Here is a 19,523-nt window from a genome sequence, read left to right on the forward strand (position 1 = left end):
AGGAAGCAAAAAGGAGGGGGGCAGAGACAACACAAAGAGTGCAGAAGGAACACAGGGGGCAGAAGCAACATGGGGGGTGGTAGTTGCAACATGGGGTGGACACGGGTGGGTGGAGGAAAAGCAATGGGCCAAAGAAAAATCTGTAGCAGGTGGGGGAGAAGCACACTGGCAAGCAAGCAACAGGTGAGAATGTGGTAGGGAGGAGAAGCAACGGCTGAGAGGGGAGGACATGGCAGCAGTAAGCCATACGGAGGGCTGGCGGGGGGACTGTAATCAACTAGCCAGAGAGCAATGTGGAGCAGGCAGGGAAGAAGCACATCAGCAGCAAAGCTCCCAGATGGAAGTACACATAGACAAGTGTACTATGGAAGCAGACAAGGAAAAAACACCGACAACAGAGAGTAACACAAAATGTAGGGGGAGAGAAGTACACAAGAGGGTAGCATCTGGAAAAAACATGTACTCACATGGAGTGCTCAACCAAAAAGAAAAAAAGATAATGTTTGAAAAGCAAAAGGTGGAAGCACAGAAGCCAGACAATCAAAAGTGATGTTAAAGAGGCATTGCTTCAAGGATGGCACAAACACCAGGTGGACAAGCTGGGGGATGAGCTGGGGATGAATAAGGAAAAAGCAAATGATAATGACAGGAAGGTCAACCAATGGTAAACAATGGGCGGGCTCCGAAAAACTGTATGTTCTTGGTAAGCCAGAATTCAGTCTCGCAAAAAACAAAGCATGCACTGTCTAGTAGGTGAGATCTAAATATAAATGACAAAGCAGAACCATAATGGGTTTTAGCAGTAATTTGTCTTTTCAAAAAACACATAATAGAGAGAAATTTTAAGCACTTGACATGCACTGACTCTGCTTTGGCCCACCTTCACCACGAGACCATGGCCAGAGAAAGACATTTGGCCTCTGACAGGATTCACCCATGTCTGTCTCACACACTCTGAGGCACACATTACATTGCCAAGTGCTCATTTAGGCCTTTTTACTTGGAGTGATATAATAGAACTGGGCAGGAATTACTCCTTTCTGGAACACTTGAAGGCTCAGAGTCCAGGGGCATAGGTTCAGTGGGAGGAGAGAGTATGGGGTGTGACACTCCTACATAAATGCTTGTTTGGCTTAGTAGTTGGGTCTGTGGACCCTAAGGGTTTTTGGACAAAATTTCTGATAAAAATATTGTGATAAAAAATATTGTGTCAAGAATATTGGGAAGTCAAAATATCATCAACAGGAGTATCAAAGGTAAAAATAATATATTTAGTGTCATTTTCAGTAGTGTGCAAAAAATATTGTTGGAATACCATTTGTGATTTTTAATTGGTATGTAATTTGTTGTAGTGTTTAATTCTATATGTTTATTCATCTTTTATTTTTGTTTTTAGTGAGATCATTTATTATGCATGACATTTTTGAAATTTGTATTTTTAGTAGTATTAATGTATATGAATAATGTTTTTTAGTTGCAGGATGTTGGTGTTCTAGGGGTAAGGATTTGGAGATTTTTTTAAAGTATATATTTATGTTCATTATTTTTTTATATGGAAATTAATATTTCTGACCTTTAAATATATTTTATGACATTAATGCTTAATACATTTAAAGTATATATTAATGGTACTACATTTTTAAAAAAGGATACAGAATCCTTTTTTGAATATATTAAATCCCCATTTATTAAGATGAGTATTCCAGAGGATTCATTTGGTTTATTAGTAGAAAAGTTGCATCTTTAACCAAAATAATGTTGTCTCTGCAGATAACATGTGTTTCACCCCTTATGTGGCTTGACAGCTTGGGGCTTTTTTCAAGGCTTTGTTATTAAAATTCAAACATATTCCGTCTGATTTACAGATATTATTAGATGTTGATTCTGACAGGTGCAATTGAGGTCATGTTAAATTGAGTCATGTCTGCTGCTCCCTTAATTGGCACAGGTTAGAGTGAGAATAGTAAATGACAAACCTTTAGTCTCCAACACCTTCTCTAAATTGGTTTAGATTGGAGTGGAAATGGATATGTCACCCCTCTAATGTCGAACACTGTTCCCAAATTGTTATAGGTTAGATTGGGAATAGTAAATGACACACTTTTAGTCTCCAACACCTTCTATAAATTGGTTTAGATTGGAGTGGAAATGGATGTCACCCCTCTAGTGCCAAACACTGTTCTCAAATTGGTTTAGATTGAAGTGAGAATGGCATATTTCAACCCTCTAGTGTCCCACACCTTTTTCAAACTGGTATTGAATAGAATAGGGATATCAAACGTTACTCTTTTACTCTTCAATACCTTTCCCAAATTGTTAAAGGTTGGAGTGGGAATGGTAAAACACACCCTTTTAATGTCCAACACTTTCGTAAAAATAGTTTATGTCTGAGTGTGATTATTTCATTTTATAATTTTAGTCTGATTTCCTTTGTTTTCATTGTATGTGAATGTAGTAGAAATAGTTTGTGTTACTTCATTAGTGTTGTTGGTATTTAGGAATACAATAAAAATAGTTGTATGTAAGCATTACTTACATATTTTATAGAATATATACCACATTTTTCTCATTTTACTTATGTTTTCAAATGTATATTTTTAAATTTTGAACACACATTTTCAAATAAAAAATAAACATTTATAATTGAGAAAATCAAATATTTTGAATGTTTTTTCACTATTTTTGGACTAGGCCTTTTTTGCAGGGTCATCCCCAAACTTTTTGCCTTCTTCCTCAGATTTTTCTGACCTCTTTTTGTTGGCTCTAGGACTCTATGCACTTTATCACTGCTGGTCAGTGCTAAAGTGCATGTGTTCTCTCTTTTCTACTTGGTATGACTGGCTTAAACCTGATTGGCTTATTTAATTTACCTGTAAGTCCCTTGTACAGTAGTATCCCTAATACCCAGGGTCTATAAATCAAATGCTACTTGTCAGCCTGCAGTGCAGCTTGCGCCGCCCAGAGACGTAGCCTTTCATACATGCTTCAGGCCTGCCACCACCTAGTTCTGTGGTTGTTTGTAACTCCAGGGGCAGGACAAGTAACACTAGTTCACCTCTGCTGTGGCTTGTGAGTCCAGCAGCAGCTTGAACTACGAAAGGAACCATGCTCCTGATCTGGCTGAGATTTCCTTTTCTTTTCATGATCAGCGATTCTCAAGCACTTTTGAGGGGCTCACAGAGCAGGGTTTGTAGACTATGCCCCAACCTCCCAACTTCACGTGCATGCGTGACAAGGTGAGTGGAAGGAGGAGGTGAGGATACTGGATTTTCGTGATGAGCACATGCTGAATGCTCACCCACTCTCTTTGCCTTGTGCCAACAAAACAGCGTGTGCAGAGTGCTGCCGCCCAGGGAGGCTTGGATCCTCCCAGGAAGATGAAACTACAACCCAGCAGAAGCTCCGCTCATCAGAGGATTCGCTCCAGGCTGGGTGTCTCAGGAGGACTGCGGCAATTTTGATGGCATCCCCAGGAAAGAGGCATGCTTGGACTGAGTGCCCTGCCCTAGACAAGGTGCCTCCGCAAGGTGGATGGGGGCTATGGAGAAGCCTTGACTCCATGCTCCCAGCCACGAGGGTACCCGCTGTTGATGACAGCCCTCGAGGAAGGAGAGGTCAATCCCGGATTTGGCCTGCAGGGCTGAGTGCAGGGGCCTTGTAGTGAGGAAGTACGGATTTCTTGGGACACACCGGTCCCGTAAAGCAGTGTTCCCCAACCCCCGGGCCGCGGACCGGTGCCGGTCCGTGGATCAATCGGCACCGGGCCGTCCCACTGTGGCGGGCGGTAAATGTTTGATCATTTTTCCGTGGCCCGCTTGTCACACAATGGAACAAGCGGGCCACGGAAAACTTATCAAACATTTAACGGTCCGCGGCGATAAAAAGGTTGGACAACACTGCCGTAAAGGACCTGGTTGAGGCCGTGAATTAGGTTTCACAGCAGACGAGGTGCTCGAGCCAGGAGGTCCCATGCCTGCCCAGCCTTCTGTGGTCACCTTCTCTTATTGTACCGCTGTTATGGTAATAGAAGTGCCCGAGCTCCTGTGCTAGTCAAACGGTTGTTTTCCTATCTCAGACATGAGAGTTTTCACTGCAGCTCATGGCCTGAAATGATATGTCATTTTTGCCTTGTTGGGGGGACGTGTATACCTTCAGGATTTGCCTTGAAGAGTGGGGAGAGTGTGCTTATGACTTATGCCATATGGGAGTGTTTTTCTTTATGTGCATTCATAATGATGATGACCTGACAACTGCTTGCTTAGGAGGAGCGCTACCGATTTATGTGATGACCTAACAACTGCTTGTTAGCAGGCTGTTACGGATGCATGTGATGATGTAACAGCTGCTAGTGTAACAGAGTATTAGTGGCTTATGTCACTTTTGCTCTAATTACTTTTTATGCAATACATTTTATTTTTATATAACTAGTTGTGGAGTTATGTTTGTGGTGTATTTATTGTGTCACTGGTGTTGTGTGTGTTGTGCAAATGCTTTACACATAGCCTCTGGGATAAACCTGACTGCTTGTGCCAAGCTACCAAGGGGGTGAGCAGGGAATATCTTAGGTGTGTAGCTCCCTTTCCCTGACTAAAGTGGTGGTTACTGCCTTGCTGAGGTGCCTACGCTTGCCAGTCAGGAACCCCATTTCTAACAATTATTAAATACAAATGTATCTTATAATCAAATACCATTGTGTGTTGTAATTTTCCTATTTCTATTATTCATTGTTATCCATTGTTTAAAACTTTTTTAAATGTTAATTTTTGCTATACACATTTTCAACATCATTTCACCAGGTTTTTTCAATATATATTAATTAATTGCATCTAATCTCATTTATTATTTAATTAATATTTCACAAATTTTAACAGTTTGTACCACATTTTTTGACATTTTTTCATGATTAATAATTTTTTACTTTTTTACATACATTTATTCCACATTTTTACAGTATTTCTCATTCAATTTTATGGGGAGATATTCTTTTTTTTATTCAGTTTCACTTAACGGCCATTTTTGTTTTACAGTTACCTTCTATTTGTAATCTATTTGTGGAACCAGATTGCGGTAAACTGTTGCTGTTTGTCGAAACAGGTAAATCTTTTTTAAGGATTTTGTAAGGGTTTTGAGGGTAGGGTAGGATTAAGAAGGAGATCTGGAAGTTAAAATTTTAGTAATGTATCATTATGTTATGTTAGATTGTGTTATATTGTTTATATTTTGACAATTTAAGGCCTTATTATGAGGCTGGTGGTCCTTTGACCACCAGATTCACTGTAGCGGTTGGACTGCTGCAACAGTGGAGTTCCAACCACCACATTACAATCCTGGGGGGCGGGCCCATCAGGAGTCTGCCGTTCCAGCCAGGAACATTGTTTTGGACAGGGCGATGGTGGTCGGACTTATAACCAGCCAGGGTGGCACTGAACTCTGCGCCACCTGGCAGATTACAAATCCACTTTCCTCCAGCCTATTTATGCAGACAGTGCACATTCCGAGAGTGCTGGAGTGCCCGTCAGCCTGGCAGGAACATTTTAATATGCTTGCGCGATGCCACCGGGATGAGGGTGGTGTGCTCCCCACATCTTTGGCAGTCCACTTTTAGGACCACCAAAGTCGTAATGAGGCCATAAATTGAATGTATATGTATTTTTGGGAATGTAATGTGTTTTCTGGGTTGGGTTTCTTCTTTATTTAACATGCTTTTGTCTACATATATGACCTATGGGCATTAGAAGGTTCTGTTTTTTAAAGGAAATCAGTTTTGCTTTATAATAAACCAATGCATTTCACTTTGATATCTTTAAAATTGAGTTGACTGTGGTGTTTTTGTTTTTTAAACACTTTGGGAGTTATTACAACTTTGGAGGAGGTGTTAACCCGTCCCAAATGTGACGGATATACCACCAGCCATATTACGAGTTCCATAGGATATAATGGACTCGTAATACAGCTGGTGGTATATCCGTCACTTTACCGTCACTTTTGGGACGGATTAACACCTCCCCAAAGTTGTAATAACCCCCTTTATTAGGTTTTAATGGTTCCTAGATACTTTAGATTGCTTTGAGGGATCTATATTGGATTTGTTTTAATTTTCTGGTCGGACATGTCATACATTCTTTTGCTACATTTGCAGTTGCTGGTAGCTTTGGTCTTTTCGTAAGTTCCCGGACCTCATTGGGCAGCTTTCGCCCCAAGGAACTCCATCCCTCGGGGCCCTGCACATTATTTTGGGGGAGGGGGAGGCGCCCCTCTCCCAGGACCAATTTCAGCCTCAGGCACCCCATCCCCCGGGGCCCAGCATCATTTTATGGCAGGGTGGGCACATGGCCCCTTCCAGGCTGAGCTTGGTCCCCGGAACCCTATCTCTGGGGACTTGTGCAATAATAGGTAGGAGCCCTGGTGCCTAGTCAGGGCATCTTCATGGTGTTGTTGGGGACTGCGGGGGAGACCCCTGGCCTTTGTGCCCCAGTAGGCTCCCTGCACCCAGCGGGAGCTGGCAGTGCTTCCCCACACAGAGAGCAGCTGAGCAGCTTCTAATGTAGCTCCCTGGCAGTGGGATCAATACTTAGGTCTGTTTCCCTGCCAGCATCACCAAGGGCAGGGAAACAGATCAAAAGTTTCCACCCAGTGGGCTGGAGAATTTTTAAAACTCCCAGCCACTGAGAGCCAACTAGGTTTTTGCTCCAGCTTAATAGGGAAAAGTACTCCTACCAATCGAGAGCAAACACAAGTTTCCCTTCCCACTCTGTTTCAGACAAGGAAGCTGCTATGTACTGGGAGTCGACTATCTGGGACATAGCTACCTTAGCATCTTTACAATTTTTTTGTCTACAAGTGTGTCCTATGAGCATTTGAAGGTTCTGTTTTTTTAAAGGAAATCAATTTTGGGTTATATTAAACCAATGCTTTTTACTTTGATATCCTTTTTTCTGGGTTGACTGGAGTGTTTCTGTATTTTAAACATTTTTTTTTTTATTAATGTTGACCCTGAGGTTAGGCTCCCTGGGGCCTCAGACAGCTCAGGGAGGGGGCCCACGAGTCACTCCTACCCCATATAAACATTTTTCTGACCCAGGATGGGATCCCTGGGCCTGTGGAGGCTCAAGGAAAGGGGCACCATAACCCTCCTCCCCTACATGAAATCAGCCACTGGGTTAGACTCTCGGGCATTAGAGATTTAAATGAGGCCCATCTACCATTTTGTTTCGCAATCCTGTGAGAGTGTTGTGGGATTGATGCATTTTTTGCTGGTTTGTTAGCCCTGGCCGGTCCCTCTGTTGGCCAATTTCGACCCCGGGTACCCATCTCCTCAGAGCCAGCACAATGTTTATGAGGAGGGAAGCACAAGGCCCCCTCTTCCTAGGTCAACTTTGGCCCTGGGGACTCTATCCCTTGGTCCTGATGCATTAATAGGTGGGTGCCCTGGTGCCCACTCATGGAACCCACCATAGTGACATTGGGGGCTACAGGGAGAGCCCCATTGCCCCAGTTAGATCCTCACATCCAGCAGGAGCCAGCATTGCTCCCACCCACAGAAAGCAGCTGAGCAGCTTCTAATGCAGCTCCCTCTGGGCAAGAGAATTTTTGAAGCTCCTACCCACTGAGAGCCAACTTGGTATTTCCTCCCATTTGGTGGAATATTTTAAAATCCTTCTTTCAAATCGAGAACAAACACAGGTTGTCCTGCATCCACAGCTGCAGGCAGGGAAACTTCTATGTCCCAGGGGTGGACTTCCCGTAGCATCTGAGCCAACCCTGTGGAATGGGGTCACCGGGGCCATTAATGGCTCAGGAAGGGGGCCATGCCCTTGAAAGAATTGGTCCCAGGGTGTGCTCCCTGGGGCCTTTTCAGGTTTGGGGAGGGGGATCATGTGGCCCCCTTGCCATTTTCTTATATTTTGGCCATGGGAGTGGGCCTCCCAAGACTCAGGGATGGGGTCCAAGCAGCCCCCCTCCCATAAAGGTTAATACTGGTCCCAGGGTTATGCTCATCGGGGCCTTGAATGGCTTGGAGAAGGGCTCAGGTGCCCCCGTCCCAATATAAACAGTTTTATACTGTGGGATGGGTTACCCGGGGCCTTTGGAGGATAGGGAGGAGGGCCACACAGCCCCTCTTACCTATATGAAATCAGCCGTGGGGGGCTCCCCAGAGCATCAGAGATTTGTAGGCCACCCCTACTGCCATTTTTTTTTCAATCCTGCAGCCTCGCAGGATTGCAGCATTTATTGCCACTTTGTTTTTTTTTTTGGCCGGGCATGCTCCTTCGGAGTCCCCCCACGTTGGGGCCTTGGGGTCAAGGTATCCCTACCCTCTCCCCATATATCTTTATTTTTTTTACAACTTCAGGGCAAGGGACTTAGGGCCTCATTATGAGTCTGGTGGTCCGAAAACCAGACCTCCAGACCTGTGGAGAGGAGACCGCAGCAGAGCATTACAAGGTTTCCACTGGGCTGACCAGCAGAAACCTCAGAACTATGAGGTTCCCGCTGGTCAGCTCCATGGAAATCGAGTGGCAGCATTGGCCTCGGCTCCTCATGGAGCTGAGGCAAATTTCGTCGCAGAGAGGGGGCCCCCAGCACCCTTGGAGTGCACACTGTCTGCTGTAGCAGACAATGCACATTCCAAGGGAGCTGGGCAGAGGGGCTCCTGCACTACCCACAACATTGTCATGGGCAGTGCAGGGGCCCCCATCGTCCCCAGCACTGGGTTTCCACAAGACTTTTCATGGAAAGGTCCCTGTCATGAAAAGGCTGATGGAAACTGGACTTGTGATCAGCACGGTGTTGAGCACGACTCTGACCACTGCCATGCAGCTGGGAACTATGTTCTTGGTGGTGGCCGCAGACCCCTGGCGGTCCGACTGCCAGGGTCGGAATGTGGCCGTCGGACTGCCGGGAGTCCGGCGGTCTGACCGCCACCACGAGGCTGGGGGTCTCAAGACAGCCTGCCTCATAATGACGTCCTAAGTCGCTGAGTCCTGTAATGACTACAAGCAACACTTTTCCCATGTTGCTGGCAGCCAATCAGACAGCTTGCTTTCACTGGAGTCTAATTCTCGGGTGAGCGAGATAGCCCAAGGAAAATAAAGCTCCCTGGGCCAATCAGAATGCTCTATTTTTAAACTAGCGCTTCAGCGAGAGTCTCTGAGAGTCTCTACCTAAATATACAATTATTTTGTATGCTTAATTTCGGAAAAACTACAGTTACAAACAATCTCAATCTGTGGACCAAGATCTAAGTTCCTGCCAAATTTGGTGTGGTTCCGTTCAGCAGTTTTAACTGTCTTAAAGAAGTTTATTGAAAATGCATGGGGTTGTTCTGTTTTATGAGCACCCTTTTTTTTCAGCCCCCGCTTGATGGATCACCCAAAATTTTTCAGGAAGGAGCTGAGGTGGGTGAACCTTTTCTTTTGAAAAGTACTGTGAAGATTCATCAAACAGGCCCTAAATTATTAGCAAACAAAAAATGCTTGTTCTATGGAAAATTAGACCTACTATAACTACCTAGTGGTATATATACACCATAAAAGTAGCAAAACTGTACTCAAAGAAGTACTCCTTAAATAGATACAAATGTAATACTTTGCAAACTCAGAAACATTGGCAATAGTAGTCTTAGAAAGCTGCTCAATTCTTTGGATTACAGGCATATTAGTGGCTGTCAAAGACCCAACAGTTGATGGGATGAATATTAGCAAATATTCTAACCACTGGCAATCACTAGGGGTATGATTCCAACCATCATTTTTCACCCACTGTGCCACTAGACAGAGAGCTTGATTTAGGGTTAGGCAGATGAAGCAAAGGCAGACAGGGTAGTGGTGATCTTTATGGGCCTCATTCCATGCGGTCTGACCTCCACATTACAACACTGGCGGGTGGACCTGCCAGGTGACCACCGTCACCGCCAGTAACATTGCTCCCGATGTGCTGATAGCAGTCTGAGTTGTACTCAGCTACGGAGGTGCTGAACTCAGTGCTGCCATGCTGATTAAAACTCAGCTTTCTGACAGCCTTTCCATGGCGGTCACCCCACCCTGGAAAGTTGGTGGAAAGCCAGTGCCAGGGGCCACAGGGGGGTCCCTGCATTGCCCATGGCAAGGGCAGTGCAGGGGCCCTCCTGTCGAGCACCATCAAAATGTGCACTGTATGCTTTGCAGACAGTGTGCATTCCGATGGTGCTGGTGTGCTACGGTATTGGCCTCGGATCCCTTAACGGAGATGAGACCAATACCAATGCACTGGTCCGACTGGACAGCCTGACGGGAATGGTGTAATACAATGTTCCTGCTGATCAGCCCGGCGGGAACATTGTAGTACGCTTGCGGGGATGCTACTGCCATGGCTGTGGCATCCTTCCCGTAAGTTTGGTGGTTGGCTCGTCCGACTGACAAACTCGTAATGAGACCCTAAGTTACCACCTTGCCTTTACTTCACTCTAAAAAATTAGAGATGTTCTTTGGCCCCATGGAATTCTCTAAACTTTGGCAGGAAGTACCATCATGGTGGTTCAATGTAGGAAACGTTTTGTGGACATCTCTGTCCAACCTGACAGCTGGCCATTCATATTTTCCAAAGTTTCCTCCCATGTTGCAGGTGCCATTTTTTGTTTTTTTACTGTCCCTCAAAGCCACAATATACACAAGTCCAGTGAGAGGATCTTGAGTTCAGACGATGGGGTAATCAGTCACTGTTGCAATGGAGTACTCAAAATTAGATCTAAAGTGGCCTACCTATGAAAATCAGTACTGCTCCTGCTCCTTATGGGAACAGTCTATCTTTAAAATTGGTTATCTCACCCATTCACTCTGTGGCCCATTGTTTTATAATTAGGAATTTCAGATATTTCAAATCTCACTGACTAAGCTATGCCCCTATAAGTCATATCCATTATGGGTTTAATGGCCAAAACTCTGAACAGAATTGTGTGCTTGTCTTCAGGGTGCTTGCGAGACTGGAAAGGTGTTGATGCCTGCATACTTTCACATCTAAAAACATCCCTTGGTCTTCAGTATACCACTGAGTTTTTCCTATATCTGTATGAGCATTCAAGCGCTGCATGAAACTATGTTAATTATATTCCCAATCCAATTAACAGTAAATAAGTTTTAACATTTCCATCTGTCTGCTACACTAATCAATTATATCAGAGGTTGAGGCAGGTTATTTATTAGTTTGTTGGCTGCACTTCTTGTCAAGTCAATAGTAGTGTGAATTATCTTGTTGCAGTTCATGTGGGAAAGAAATCAGTTTTTGAGCACCAAATACAACATTTGCCATTTTTCTTTGAATTAAATCAGAAATGTAAAACCAGTTTAAAAGTCAACATGTAGACCAATGAGGCATATCACAGAATCTGCACAGAGCCACAGGAAACTGCAGTTTCTAGTCTCTCATATGCTGATGTGCCAGCTCACGAATGCAGCCATTCAGTTTCCATCCTACCTCTTTACTAATGAATGATGAGTGTCTGTCAGACTGAGCAAAGCCAACCTGACTGATGCTTATCATGTCAGGGTCAGGCAGTCAGTGCTTTACATCTGCTGATGGGCAGGAGCTGGCAGCCTAAGAACAGGATTATGGGCTAAAACTCTCACTGCCCTGAGGGCAGTGACATTATCAGCTCGACTAAGCCTGGAAGAATTCTCTCTCTCATGATGAGTTGAACATCACTGACAGAGTCAATACTGGGCACTTTCTGTATCATCCCTGAAGTTCCCAGGACTGACTATCAGCGAGTCCTCATGACACACATTTTCCAAATCATCCTGGAGTTGGGTGATGAGCAAGTTTCACTGAACCCATCACACATTGTTATGACATAGAAAAGGTCATCCTCTAATTAACTGACACTTAACAAGGTTGGTCAACGACAGGAGGTGCTGGGATCTTCACTTTTCAACAACACAAAGCCTCCAGCTACAGTTCCAACCAGGGTTGCCATGCTCCTCCTTCCAGCCACACTTTGAGCCCCAAGTAACTGTTTGATTGAATGTTTGGATGTGTATGTGCACATATGGATGAAAGCTCTTTTGTAAATGTGTTCTGTGCTTGTGAAACAGTGGGTGTGGGTGCTCATGTGTGCTTGTGGATGGGTGAAAGTATTTTTGCATGTGTGCCATGCCACCCCCAGCCGTGGCTGCTTAATTTTGAATCTGGGGGAAGCATCACTCATTTACTAGCATTGCACGTGTGTGCAAATATAAATAAATTCATATGTACACACGGACCACCAAACATTCAATAGAGTACACCCCTGGGCAAAATGGACTTAGGTGGCATAAGAACCAACACTTTTTCCTCAACTAACATGCAAACCTGCTTCCAACACTGGGAGTAGACAGCCCCTATTGTCTCCCATAAACCTTATACCCTCTGGCATCCTCCAGATCTATGACCCACAAAGTAATAGCCCATGTATCTTGTCTACCGTACCCCTCTTTTCAAGAATATCTGTTTCCTCAGTCATCTCTAGTGGTACCTGCCCCGTTAGCCAGCAGTAATTGGAGAAGGCAGTGCACTACATGCTCAGACTTCGGTACTCCCTAAATTAACCCAAACTGGTGATCTGTTGCAAGCTTCCAACTCCATACATTTCAACCAACAAGCCCTCAGAAAAGAAAGCTTCCTCAATTATCACCTCCCGACTAGATGAACATCTACTCGATACCTCCAGAACCAACAACATGCTCACCATAAACCTGTCTACCTCATTTCGACTCCTCACTCCCACCACAACCATCAAAATGGCCTCTTTGCTTGCCAGACCATGTTGCCTCTCTGTATATGTTGTCTTCACATACCCCACTCAGACATGACAGTTGGTAAATAAGTCATGATTCTCTTACTGCCTTATACCTGTCCTGGTAAAGGCAACACATCCATTGGATCTGCTACCCTTCCTGAAAACCCCACAGCTACCAGTCCCCCCCACATGCAGCTTCTACCATGCCAAACACTCATTCAAAAGCTGTCTGCTCATTGCGTCTTAACCAGGCAGTTAATGGCATTCAGAAGGCCACATACAATCATGCTCTGTCTCCCCATTATCTTCTTTTCTCTCTACTACAAAACCATAGTTTCCTGGTAAACTTGCATTTTGTCCAATAACCATGTCCCCTTCATCTCGCTAACCTGTGCTGGTATTCATACCCTCCTTCCTTAGTCTGCAAAATAACTGTTACTTCACCAGCTATAAAAACGTGCATGATATCTAGTGAATGTATCATTACCACATGGCCCATTGTTTTCCTCTGGACCCATTCTTGGTCTCCTGCCCGACCACTCCCTCATGGAGGGGGCACCTTGACAGTGGCCATGTAAAAAAGGCAAACTCATTGCAGGGCAAACCCACTTGTCATCTTTATAGGCTTTACTCTAACTGCCCTGCCTGAAGCTTCAAACGGTGTGGCCCTCGTCCTTCAAAACACTTCACTGTGCTTCAGAAAATCCAGTCTGACAAACCTACCAACACTGCCCTGATGATGTCTAGCTTTCAATAATCTCCATTACCATGAGAAAGCTTCCACAAACTCTCCTTGTCGCTACATTCATGCAGCCATCCAAGTATTAACCTTGTCCTGGTTCCCCCCTCCTTTATAGTTTCCATGTAGCAGGTCTTTCATTGTTCCAGTGCAATCCACTTCTTTAATGATTGGCCCATATCTGCTTCATTTTGGGACCAACAAATATTTGTACCTTTGGCTGTCTTCCTGTCTTTTCACATGCCCATCCTCCATGTCTCTTGGCTCCCCTCAAGCCCATGTATGTTTGTAATGTTCTACGTACTGATGTCTGATGCCACTTCCCAAACATCTCCTATCACTGGATCCTTTTCTTGGGCAAGATGCCAATCCATTTCATCATGAACCCCTTTCAGTATCATGGCACCCCCTTTCCTACATCCATTACTGCCTCCTCTCTGCTGTTGGATGTCTTTACTATGCTTACTAGCCTTGCTCTCTGAGGCTCCACTGCATGAACTCCGTTGTCCAAATATCTCCCTAGCAAACACAAGCCAGTCCCTAAACATTGAAAGCTTCTCCCTTTGCATGATCACTCATCCAGCCTTTCTATTAATTTCTACTTTTCAATGCAGCATATTTGTTGTTCCATACTTTTCCTGCAATTGTCAGGCCCTAGGTCCCCTTCCCTGTGTTAATGTCCCGTCGAGGAGGCCCCTCATCATGCCCTACCTGACATCCTTTCTTTCCCCCAATTAGTCCATGTTAAAACTCATAGCCTTTGGTGTGATCTTCCCAAACAGTTTGCCTTCTCCCCTCCTTTTTCCTGAAATGTGTTTTTGTTGGCATTAGGACTCTGTACGCCTTACCAGTGCTAACCAGTGACAAATTGCTTATTCTTTCTCCCTTATAATATGGTAGAACTGGCTTATACTTCACTGGCCCATTTAATTCGCTTATAGGTACCTAGTAAAATGGTACTACATTTACCTGGAATCTGTAAAGTGAATGCTATTAGAAGGCCTGCAGAACTCATTGTGTAACCCACTAAAGTAGCTCTGGGCAGGGAAAGCCAGGAACTTTCCAGAACCAGATGTGGGGGTAGCCTACAAAATTCCCTTATTTCAAAGGATGGCAACAGGTATAAATATTGGATCTCCAGATGACTGCCCTGCTGATTGAGGCCTGCCTTGTTCCTCAGCTGACTGTCCTGCTGCTTAAGGCCTGTCCTGCTCTCTGCAAACAAAGACTTGATCTCTTCCCTTCATCTCAGGTTACCTGAGTAACTTCAAGGGGCAGGTGACTGACCCATCTTAAGCTACAGGGACACAACAAGCTCCAGAGGCCTTCCTGCAACTGCTCAGCTGACCCTTTGCAACTGGAGGTGTCTGGACCTGCCTGATCAATACTGGCCTCTGCTGGAGTTAGTCCCTGATCCCAAAGTGGTACCTCCTCAGGTCCTGGAGCCTTGGTTGGCATTGGAGTGTACTTTTCCATAAGAAAAGGAGAAATCCTGGTGAGCTAGTCTTTGCACTAGACTTTGAGAAGGTAGCTTTTTTCAGCTGGAATAACCTGGTCCCTGTATCTGGCCTGTGATCCATTGTGCTCAGCTTGAATTTATGACTTTCCCCCATTCTAGCACAGCCAGATGAATGTTAGTGGTGTTTCTGCCTTTAAGTGCTATTTCCAGTGCCACTGGAATCATGTGACAGGGGAGCACAAAATTATGTAGTATGGGAGCACCGAATTATGTGGAAAGAGAAGGCAACGCATGCAGCATAATGTGGCACTTTTATAATACTGTTACTTTATTGTTCTGTCATTTTGACACCTGGTAATTCTGTCTGGCCAAAATGTTCTCCTCATTAGTACAAGTTTAACAACCAAATACAGAAATAAGCAATGGAAAGATGACAAGATAACCTTGGTGAAGGGCCTTGCACTGAACACCAAAACACATGCTGAAAAGTTCTTAATAATGTTTCAATCATTTGCTATACAAATGGTTCTTTTTTGGTTCTAATCTGCATATTATGCAGCAATCGAGGAAGTACGTGGCAAATGCAGCAAATCCATAAAAATGCAAAAAAAGCCACAGCGACAGAATGACATATTTCCTGTGGCCCTGGCCATACTTACCTGAAAGTTTAAAATTTCATGTGTCCGGTTATACTGATTGAATTTTTCTTATTAAAATTTATTCTTTTTGTTTTCTAAATTGGTTTGGGATATTTTTTGTGCTGTGTTATCATTTTATTACTGTTTGCATGCTGCATAAATACTTTATACAGTGCCTCTAAGTTAAGCATGACTGCTTTTGTACAAGCTACCAGAGGGTTGATCATAGGTTATTTTAGTGGTCCACCCTGGCAGGAATTGTGATTGTTGCTTGAGTAGGATTTTCACCCCCTCAATCAATAACTCAATTTCTTACACTCCAAGTCTTCCTCCTCTGTATGCTGCTTTATCATTATGCTGGAGTTCATCCTGAGGGAAGGGGCGCTCCATTTTCCTCTGCCCTCTTTCAGCCTTCTGGGGTTTCTACACCTTTATGCTGTTCTGTTGCTGCCAGGTTGGAAGCAGATGCTCCAGTACCCTATTCTCCCCTACCAGTATTTTAGGCCCTGGACTGGATGCACTCCCTCTTAGAGGTGCAACTCCCCTCTCACCTGCCATTGACCCATGTTTCCAATCACATTTCTGCACCATCTCCAGCCCACCTTCCTCTCAAAATTGTGTTATGGTCTCTGGCATTTTTGTTGGGACTCATCTCTGTGGCCCTTTGAATGTGAAGGCAGGGCCATTTCTAGGGTTTTTGGGGTCCTTGCACAAAGAGAAAGTGTGAGGCATCTGTAATTTGCATACAACATTTCACAGGAACCGTCATCAACTGATTATTAATCCTGTGGTATTCTTTAAGTGACATTGCAAGAAGTGCTTTTACTGGTGCAGATATCAGTCAAATAATAAAGACATAAAAAATTACCCTGATGAAAAGTTCATATCTTTAAAGCTCTACTAATTGGAAATACATGCTAGTCAGCAACAAAATCACCACCGTTTACAGTAACTTCAGCCCACAACTGGACCTGACTGAACTCACCAAAAGTCTCCCGATCTTATATAAAGAACCAATGCTGACTGTATTGCCCATCATCACCCCAGAAGAAACCACTTCCATCATGAAGTCCATCCACTAAGGAGCCCCGTTGGATGACTGCAAGACCACGTCTACTGTGAGGACTGCAGCCCATCAGCACCCTGATCACACCCATTCTGAATGCATCCATCTCTCAGGTGACCTTACCAAATGCTTGATAATGCACAGTCTGTCTTCCCATTGCTGAAAAAACCCTCTCCCTATCCTTCAGTACTTGCCAAATACAGACCAATCTCCCTGTTACAATTCCAGGCCAAGGTCTTAATGAAAATCAGCAAAAGACAACTTACCAAATATCTCAATAACCACCAACTTCTCAACACAACTCAGTCTGGTTCCAGACCCAACCATAGCCCGGAAACTGCCCTCATCACCACCAATGATGACATCCACATGCCTCTGGACAGGGGAGACACAGTAGCCTTCATCCTCCTAGACCTCTCCACAGTGTTTGACATGGTCTCCCACCCAATCCTTATCAAATGCCTCTGTAAGATCAAAAACCAAGGACATGCAGTCCGATGGATCTGCTCCTTTCAGATTGGAATGACCCAGTCAATCAGCCTGCCCCCACACACCTTGGACGCCCGCGACTTCATCTGCTGAAGTCAGCAAACCCAAGTCTTTTCAACACATACATGATCGCTGTAACCAGCATCGTCCACTCCTATGCCAACAACAACCAACTCATTCTGTCCCTGTAGGAAAGTAGCCAGCCAGCCTCCTACAGTCCCTCACTGGCAAAACACCAAGTATGTGGATCAAGTTCAATGCCTACATGGCTGAAATCAACCACTGGGTGAAGGCCAACTGTCTAAAGCTGAAAATCAACAAGACTGATATTCCAATTCTTGCAAAGAGCTCCTTACTGTGGGACTCCACCTCATGGCCAACAGAGCTAGGACCGACAACGCCAAGAACCTCCCTCAAAGCAGTCACTGCCACATGCTCCATACCCAGAAAATGCTGAGGAAGATTTTCAAATGGCTCCCAATCAGCACCCGGAAAACCATCACACACACCCCGGTCACAAGCAAGGTGGACTACTGGAACACCCTTTATGCTGGGATCAACAAAAAAAAACTAAACAGAAGACCGTAGACCATCCAGAACTTGGCAGCGAAATCACTCTCACCATTCCATGCCGCAATAATATCACACTATACCTGATGGAGCTCCACTGGCTCCCCAAACACAAAGAAGCACAATTCAAACACTGGGACAGTATACCAACAAACAATCACGTCTGCTTTCTACACGAGCTTCCAGACACCTCCACTCATCCGGACTCATACTTCCACACATCCCCCACATGCAGAAAATTGGTTCCGGCGATTAAGTGTTCTCCCACATCACTCTGAAAGCATGGAATGACCCGCCACTACACATGAATTCTGCAAGAAACTGAAAACCTGGCTTTTAAGTGGTCACATTAGGCCCTTTTTTGCCTAAGCTCACACATGCTTAGTGCTAGGATACCTTCATGGATGATAGTGCACTCTATGAATCAACATAACATAAACAAAAATGTTGACAGAAGTCTGATGATTTAAAATCTCTCAAATTGAAAGTTTGTAGAGTATAAAGAAAATGGTGAAGAGACTTTGATATAAGTAAAAGAACAGAATATCTCAAAATAGCTGCCGCCTATAAACTCAAAATCAGGGATTCAAAGAAAAGCTATTTCTGTGAAGATATCTCCCAAGCTTCTACCCTTTTGAATTATTCTATATTCTATCAGAACTACAACCTCCTTCACTTTCTTAAGTTTACAACAATCCAAACAACTATGTGATAACCTTGGTCCATTCTTCTTCAACAAGATTAAACTGTTATGTGACAACATCTGGGTAGAAAATAACCTACACCTGACAATCTTCCGCTGTCTATGTTCGGATCCCAAAAATCGATGAGTTAATTTTTGGATTTTCATTTCATAACACCCCATCTTAAATTAGACCTCTGATCTCTTTCATAGATGAACCATGTGGTACAGTGGGAAGGTTGTTGCACTTGAAACAAGCAGCCCCGTGTTGTAGTATGTGTTTGACTTTGGACAAAACATGTTCTCACTGCACTTTTATCACCTTATCTGCCAATAACTCATTGGCTGATCTGCTATTACCTGAATGCAAAGATGTTTGGGTTAGCACCTGCTTGCTTAGGGCTGTTCCATTTTCAATGTTTACATTCCTTCTTTTTTAGCACCTCTAGAGGCAAATGTTTTGCTAGGTAGCCTTTGTAGGTCATTGATTGTATTGGAGAAGTCCTCCTTTTCCATTAGCATGTTAAAATATGTCAAACCCTGAAGCAGTACTGGGACATCTTGTTCCATGCAGGCCTGTTTGATTTAAATATCGTATTGAGTAGCCTGGTTGCCTGCATTAGTCCTCTAGCACAGTGTTTCCCAAACTGTAGGTCCCAAACTGGTTTTTGGTGGATGGAGAAAGTTTGAACAATAAATAAAAATGCCTTTAAATACTGTGTTTATCTTCTAACATTTGACAAGTTGCAGCTAATTCTTCTCATATAGGGTTGGTGTTTGCTTTTATTTCTCTGACTGCAAAGTGAGCGGAGGTTTTAAAGTGAATTAGTTAACAATCTTAGGAAGTCTTATTTATGCACCATACAACAACATTGAAATTTCTGTACACTAACTGTATACATTTAGCAGTTAGAACAGCAAAAATGAAGTGCACTTTTTTGTAATTCTGAAGTGCGCTGGAAACAGAGATTTTCATAGGATCAACACAAATAAAGCCACTTTAACTAGTGATGCACAATGATACATATTCTCAGAAACCCGATTTCCACAAATTATCATTTCTGTGCTGTATGCTATATAGTTTTATCATTATAATCGTATATCTGTAGTGCAAAGTTAGTGTCCATTA

Source organism: Pleurodeles waltl, chromosome 6 (assembly GCF_031143425.1).
Source record: "Pleurodeles waltl isolate 20211129_DDA chromosome 6, aPleWal1.hap1.20221129, whole genome shotgun sequence".
In the NCBI taxonomy this organism is placed as follows: Eukaryota; Metazoa; Chordata; class Amphibia; order Caudata; family Salamandridae; genus Pleurodeles; species Pleurodeles waltl.